Raw genomic sequence first — 7,852 nt, 5'->3', positions numbered from 1 at the left:
GGTGCAAGGCAAAAGCCTCCAGGTCTGGAGAAATTATCCCTTCAGAGACAAGAAGTAGTATGATGCTTCTTAGCTAGCCATGGAGAGAACTCTTCGTAGCAGCTCCTCCAACAACTTAATGAATCTGAAGCAGGAACTCTGCTATACAGCTTAACAGCAGCTGGCTGGCTATTAAGAGGTAGCTGGGTCTTAATGTGTCATGACACCCAGATACACTCCTTCTGGGCCATTCAGCACTTGGTGGTGGTGCTGTTCCTACCACCACCTCCCTGTCTTGCTCAAGGACTACAGATGGTAAAATCATGGCTACCTGCTGCACCGGAGTTTTGTTTATAATTGAGGAAAACCTAAAGTGATGATATGAGTATTGGAGTTAGGACAAGAGGTGATAAAATTCAAGGTGGTACTGATGATCTCAGGAATGTGGTTCTTTGGCCATAAACTGGCCTTCAGCTTGGTCTTCTGGTGACAGTGCATAAATAGAAGGGAAAACAGTCCACCTGGAATTATACTGGTATAATTGTAAAGAATTGTGTTTTCTTCTGGAGGCAGCAACCCCACCATGTTTAATAAGAAAACACTGCCACTGCTTTCTCTGAACATCTAACTGACTCTTCTACTCCACCAAAAGCCATCAACAATACCATAAATGCACACTGATTCTGCTGCTGCTAAATTCTGCCTTTTCAATTGCTATATCAAATATCACTGATTTCCCCATCCAAAACATTTTTTCTAAAAAGTCTCTTAGTGCAATTATTTAAATCACTACTTAGAGATGCACTTTTCAAAGCTAATGCCAACAAATTAGTTTTCTCCTCTTGTTTTTGGCACTCTAAATACTAAAGCCTATTCACTTACATTACACACATTATATATTTTTGTACATTTTGACAAGTGACTGTAAGCAAATTTTTTATTCAAGAAAATATATTGCAGATGTTAAACGTGTGTGTTCAGATATAAATCTGCATAACCAAAGTGCTCTTTTCTGGGTCTATGTTCTATGGTTCTAAGCAATACCATCTAGATGAAATGAAGGCAGCAGAATTGAATGCCAGCACAGTTATGGAATTCTATTATAAACACTTCGAATTTTGTGGAAGACCTTCAGAGCTGCGGTTGAGATAAAACATATGCTACCTGGTGAAACTGAGATGTGGGAAATGATATCTTGCTGAATGCATAATATTACCCTATGTAAAGTATAATAAATGAGTAATCTTGACACAAGTTGGACAAGGCAATATCTTTTTACTGGACCAACTCCTGATGGTGAGAGAGACAAGCTTTTGAGCTACACAGAGCTCTTCCTCAGGTCTGGAAAAGGTACTCAGAGTGTCACCGATAACTACAAGATTCAACATATGGTTTATCATAAGCAGTTAGCACATAGTCTAAGGGACCATTCAAGGTGAAGTGGCCCATTAACTCCCCTCTAATTAGGACTAAAGGGGTGGGGTATTAGTGGGTTACAGATTGTTGTAATAAGCCATAAATTCAGTGGGTTTTTTTTTTTAAAACACGATTTTTAGTGTCTAGTAAAGACATGAATTTAAGCTCCCAGACTCATCTTTAGAAAGTGTTGTGCAGGTTTCCTTGGAGGATGAGAACTGGTAGGTCAGATATAGAGTGATCACTTTGTCAAAAGTGTTCACCCACAGGTGATATAGTGTCTTTGTCTTTTATCATTTTCCTATGTGAGTTCATTTAAAAGCGTGGTGATTGTCTGATTTCACCCACATACTTGTTATTGGGGCATTTAGTGCACTGAATGAAGTATACCATATATTGTGTGTAAGACCCATGGATCTTGAAAGGTGTGTTGTGTGTGTGTGGGGCGGGGGGTGTTAGTCATTGTGGCCATGGAGATATGTCTACAGGTTTTGCATTTGTTATTCTGGCAGGGTCTGGGGCTGGTGTGAGTTGGTGGGTCTTGGGGCAGGTCTACACTAAGGGCGGGGGTCGAATTAGGGTACGCAAATTCAGCTACGTGAATAGCGTAGCTGAATTCGAAGTACCCTAATTCGAACAACTCACCCGTCCAGACGCGGCGGGGTCGAACTCCGCGGCTCCCCCGTCGACTCCGCCAACTCCTTTTGCCGAGGTGGAGTACCGGAGTCGACCGCGGCGCTTCCGGAGTTCGAACTATCGCGTCTAGATCAGACGCGATAGTTCGAACTCCGAAAAGTCGAACTCTCCGCGTCGAACCGGCAGGTAAGTGTAGACGTACCCTTGGTCTTTGGGGATTTTGCTTCTGACAGTGAGCTTGGAGAGGTTGAGGGGTTGTTCGAAGGCCAGAAGACGGAGATCAGGAAAGATTTCTTTCAGGATGGGGTCCTGTATGGATTGTAGTTGTTTGATGATACCCTGGATGGGTTCCAGGGTGGGATGGTAGGTACCACTACGGGTATGTGGTTGGAAGAGGTTTTATTCGTGTTTTGAAGCAGGTTCTCATGGGGTATTTGGGTGGCTCATTCCACAATGTGATCTAATTCTCTGGTGAAATGTCCTTGTTTGGTGGTTATGAGTGAGTTAAGGTATATATCCTGGACTTTTTCCGTGGAGCATATTCTGTAGTAGCTGAATGCCTGGCTGTAGCTAACAGATTTCTTGGGTGTGTTTGGGATAGTTACTGGATCTGTAAAGGTAGTTGTGGTGATCTGTATGTTTCTTGTGCATAGATTTGTTCCTTATCGCCTCTGTTTGCGGTATTTCTATGTTCTGTGTTTTATAACTTTTGCACTTTATGAGCTCTCCAACCTCCAGAAAACCTTGTATGTTTCTCCATGTAGATACATATTTACATGCAATTGCATGTATGGGGTCTGTGGTTCACTCTCATTCACCTTCTAGGCCTTCTTTCATATCTGTATTCTCTTTCTCTAATACAAGCACATAGCACTTACACGGCACCCACATACTGATATCCTTCCAGTAAAATATGACAGAATAATATAGTCATTCCTTTGAGCATGGGGGGTGTTATTTTAGTATCTCCATGGAATAGAATAAACTTTTTTGAATGTTGACCTAATTTCCTTAGCCAATGCCTTATTCTTCAAAGAAAAATACCGAAATTTCTTCTGTGTATGACAAGGGAGTCTGACCTCTAAGGTAGACTTCAACAGCTTTGAAAAGTTAAAAGGGAGTTATAAATATGGAATGCAAAGTGGATATATATTCCAGTGGCAGACAGTACAGTTACTTTTATTCTGACAGGAATACATCTGAATATAGATCTTTATCCAAAGATTGGGTGCCTTATCAGTCTTGAGTCCGATGCCAGTCAGGGCTGCAAGAAGGGATGATTCATTCCTTTTTCAATGGGTCAAGATATGGATAGGAAGCACAGTGCTGGAGTCCCATGTCAGAGCTTTCATTCACAAAGTCCTGAGAAATGATGAGTTATCAAAACTGTAGATCACACGGTTTCATATTAGTATGTGAATAAATTGTATGTCATACTGCTGTTTAATCAGAGCTGACTTACAGTTTTACATATCTTTCTGCAACTAAGGTTTCATTTGATTTAATTTTTCTGGGCTGTATTTCAATACATTCTCTGTTGTAATGGCATCAATAGGTGAGAATGGTCTGAGGTTTGTGCACTGGAAGAAGAGCAAAACAAGTGATCTGGGTAAAAAGGGCGTATATGGGACTGTGTTATGGCTTATGTGGTTAAACATTTACACTAAATTCTTTACTTATTATGTAGCTTTGGACAGAGACCACTACAAAGTTGAAATCTGTTGTTTGGATTTGAGATCTTCAAACTTTTTCAAAGGGATATTTGGAAATAGGACTTAGGTCTGAGCCCATCTGTTGCTTTGGGTCACAACCAACCACTTCCTACCATGCCACAGTTCCAAACCACTGTTAATCCTTCAACTATTACATTTAGAATTAATGGCACAGTTTTGCCTAGGATACACTTAGAAGGTGAGAATTTATACCAATAAAATGAGTATTTTCCTGTAAGAACCGTATTGCATCTTGCTGCAGAACTCAAACCATGCTGCTATTCATCAGCAATCCATGTGGTGGCACTAATATTCTTATTCACCAGAGTGAGCATAGACATATGGCAGTGTTCATTATCCCCCTTGCCTCCAGTTCTGGGGATCCTAGTTGTGTTTGGGAGTTGATTCATCTACTCTAACCCCACCGCCCATTAACAACTTCTTTTGGTGCTCAGATCTGTTCCTGATATACCAGTCCCACCCTGGAAGACCACAGGAAGAAATTCTACTGCAGTTTGCTGCTAAAAGAGATGAAATGTTTAATCAATGGTGTAGACTGGTCCTTCTGATTGTACAGATACTGATTTTAAATTGATGGATTACAGAAGGGCAGCCCTTGAGAAGGAACAGCAATGTATATATTATATAAAGATACAAAAACTATGTTAAAAGAACATTATTAAGGTTGCAAAGTAAAGTACTCAAAAGTTAAGAAATGCCACAGTCAAGATTGCCTGGGCCTAAAGAAGTCGACTGTTTGGGGAACATGTTTACTGCTCTAAATGTTTAATTAGCCCAAGGCAGTTGATAGGAAATTACTATTTACAAATAATAGATTTAAGGGATAAGTCTCCAGAAAAAATGCCGGGACTCTTTGGTGTCCAGGGTAACAGGCCTAGTACTAGCAAGGAGCTTGAGGATCACAGCAGTTTACATGGAAGTACATATATTGGTAAAGGCTGAAACTGCACAGATCCAAGAGGATAAACAAAATAAATATTATTTACAGTACTAGTTAGTTGCATGATTAAACTGGCGCACCAGCAGAATACACATTTACCACATAGTCTCTTTGGTTTGTATCATACAGAGCCGTGAAAGTCAATTTATTTTTAAACTAGATCAATTTCTCTCCTAAATGAGCTGAGGTAGGGTCACTCATCAGTAAACCTCTGTCAAACAATCTTTTTTCAGATTGTCCAGCTCTGCTCTTTAATGGCACTGGCTTGAATTAGACCTTAATGTTATGTCACTTCAAATTAGTGGCTTTAGTTCAAACATGACCATAAAGAAGATTATCCAGCCAGGGTAAACAGTTTTCTATCAAAACAAATCAGTTTAGAAACAGCAGTACCATTGTCATTTCTTTTCTGTCCAATTGTCATTGCATTATGGGCTGTAGTTTTACTGTAAATGAAAGTAAATATTGGGATCTTTTCAATGTAATATATGTAATCTTTTTAATATGATATGTAAAACACTATACTTTCACACTCAGGCTAAACTATAAGCATTATAAGCAGAGCACTTCTCTCTGGGTCAACCCATTTTACCAAGGCATTACCATTGTAGCGTATCTCAACTAGGCCCAGGCTGTTCCCTTTTGACTGTCCTCTCAGTTATATTGCACTCTCTCTTCATCCCCTACCCCTGAAGCAGCTCAGTTCTCTTCCTCCACTTCACTCAGCCATTCACAGTGGCGGCTCCAGACACCAGTGCTCCAAGCGTATGCTTGGGATGGCAAGCCACCGGGGGCACCCTGCCGGTCCCTGCAAGGGTGGCAGTCAGGCAGCCTTCGGTGGCTTGCCTGCGGGAGGTCCGCCGGTCGTGTGGATTTGGTGGCAATTCGGCGGCGGGTACGCTGAAGCTGCAGGACTGGCGGAGAACCTCCCGCAGGCAAGCCACCAAATCTGCGGGACCGGGAACCTCCTGCAGGCATGCCACCAAAGGCAGCCTGCCTGCCGTGCTTGGGATGGCAAAAAAGCTAGAGCCGCCCCTGGCCACTCAACCTCTCCCCACTCTGACGTGCAGTTCAGTGTTGCTGTGCGTGATGTCACTCAGAATGTACCAGCCTGTTACTTCCCCAAACACTTGTATTTTTTTCTTAGATTTCCCCTCCCCCCAGTTTCTTTTTTTCCCTCACCTTAAATTGAAGTGTGTGTGTGTGTGTGTAGACACAGAGGCTGCTTTCTGTACAAAATATGTGTAATTTATTTATGGGGCTCAGAGTTCTGCATCTCCATGTCACAGTACACCTCTACCCCAATATAACGTGACCCGATATAAAACAAATTAGGATATAACACAGTAAAACAGTGCTCTGGGGGGGCGGGGCTGCGCACTCCGGTGGATCAAAGCAAGTTCGATATAACGCGGTTTCACCCCGAGGACAGCGTTATATCGGGGCAGAGGTGTATCTATCTGAGGACAGTAGTGAGTGAGTTATTAGCCTCATAGGTGCTCAGTGGCCTATGCAGAAAGTTGATGGTTTCAGTTCACTTTCTAAGTTAAACACACAAAAAAATAGCACCACTGTTAACAGTCAAAGATTAAATGGTTTATAAACTGAATTGCTGTTTCTCCCCTTGAGATGGTTCCTCCAAAAGAGGACTGAGGCCGTCTTGGAAACTTTTCTGCTGTTCTGTTCTTTAGACAAATAAAAGGCTGAAATCAATGGAAATTAAATCTGGTATATTTTTGGCATGGGTATGTATTCCTTAATGAAGCAAAACTTGTACTGACTTCTGTACGACTTGCATGAGCAAAGAATGCAAGATTATGAGAAGAAACATTTCAATATGAAAAACTAATGCTTGAAGCCATGAATAGCAATTTATAAAGTGTACCTGAAGGAGACAGATTGTTCAATACTTGCAGCACTAACCTAACACTTGGAATACCTGAGTTTATGTGCCTGCTCTACCACAGACTTCCTATGAGTTTAAAAAATGTGTGCAATTAATAAAAAAAAAAATACAGTGAATGTGTCTGTCACAGGGCAGAGTGGCCCCGCACTGGTACTGCAGGGGTTAACCCTTCCTTCCTAGCAGAGGAAGCCACGCCCCTGAGGCTCTTCTGGACATGCTCCAACTGGAGAACAGGAATAAAAGCCTGCAGAGCTGATCAGTAGGGGCTGACCACTGGGGGGAAGGAGGCACGCCGCCAGCTCCCGAGGAGGGATATCCTGTGCTCAGGATGTGGAAGCCAGCCAAGCCAGGACGCACCCTGATGCGCAGATGGAGTACGTCACAGGAGGGAAACAGACCAGAGGAGCCCCCCGAATCAGAGAACCCAGAGGTTATGGTAGGAAGTGACCCCAGGGAACTTTAGAGGAAAACGGCATTAGAGCCACACAGAGGCTCGGCGTGTTTCGGGTAGATCCCTGCCGAGCCGGTGACAAGGGGAACTTGCCTCTACCAGGGCCCTGGGTTGGTCCCTGGTGGAGAGGGTGGGCCCGGGTTGTCCCCCCCCGCCCTTCCACACTATGGGAATCATATGGTCTCTGGCCGCTAGGCCATGCTATCCTGTCTGAGAGGGGTGATTATATGGACCCTGGCCATTGGGCCTCACTGCCCTGACACTTGGGGTGATTTATGTAGACTCTGGCCACTAGGCTGAACTACCCCACCTGTGAGGGAGGAGTTATATGAACTCTGGCCATTGGGCACACTGTTCCAATGCTGGGAGCGATTTATATGGACTCTGGCCATTAGGACACACTACCCCGACCAAGGTGTTGTATTAAAGGAGAGAAGGTTAGCACTCCCCTTGGTCAGGATGGAAGAGGTCTTAGTGACCTTTACAACACACACATGGTTAAGGCATTGCCACTTATCTCGTGGCATCTAACAAAGTTTTTTGAGGGAGGAATAGCTCAGTGGTTTGAGCATTAGCCTGTTAAACCCAGGGTTATGAGTTCAATTCTTGAGGGGACCATTTAGGGAATAAGGGTAAAAATCTGTCTGGCGATTGGTCCTGCTTTGAGCAAGGGGTTGGACTAGATGACCTCCTGAGGTGCCTTCCAACCTTGATTTCTATGATTGCATGGAGGGAGGCTATTAGGCCACTCACAGAAAGGCAAGCATGTGAACTTGGGAGTGGCCAGGTTC

The 7,852-nt window shown here is 43.3% G+C and overlaps 1 non-coding gene across 1 annotated transcript; it reads left to right on the top strand.

Moving 5' to 3' along the window:
• The first annotated feature begins 7,476 nt into the window (after positions 1 to 7,476).
• Positions 7,477 to 7,604, top strand: LOC123349681. The gene has a single exon (XR_006573624.1). It is a non-coding gene; the product is annotated as a U6atac minor spliceosomal RNA (small nuclear RNA).
• The last annotated feature ends 248 nt before the right edge of the window (positions 7,605 to 7,852 follow it).

Source organism: Mauremys mutica, chromosome 14 (genome assembly GCF_020497125.1).
Source record: "Mauremys mutica isolate MM-2020 ecotype Southern chromosome 14, ASM2049712v1, whole genome shotgun sequence".
NCBI lineage: Eukaryota > Metazoa > Chordata > Testudines > Geoemydidae > Mauremys > Mauremys mutica.
The sequence above is the reverse complement of the archived record's forward strand: the minus strand, read 5'-3'. Positions and strand labels throughout refer to the sequence as shown.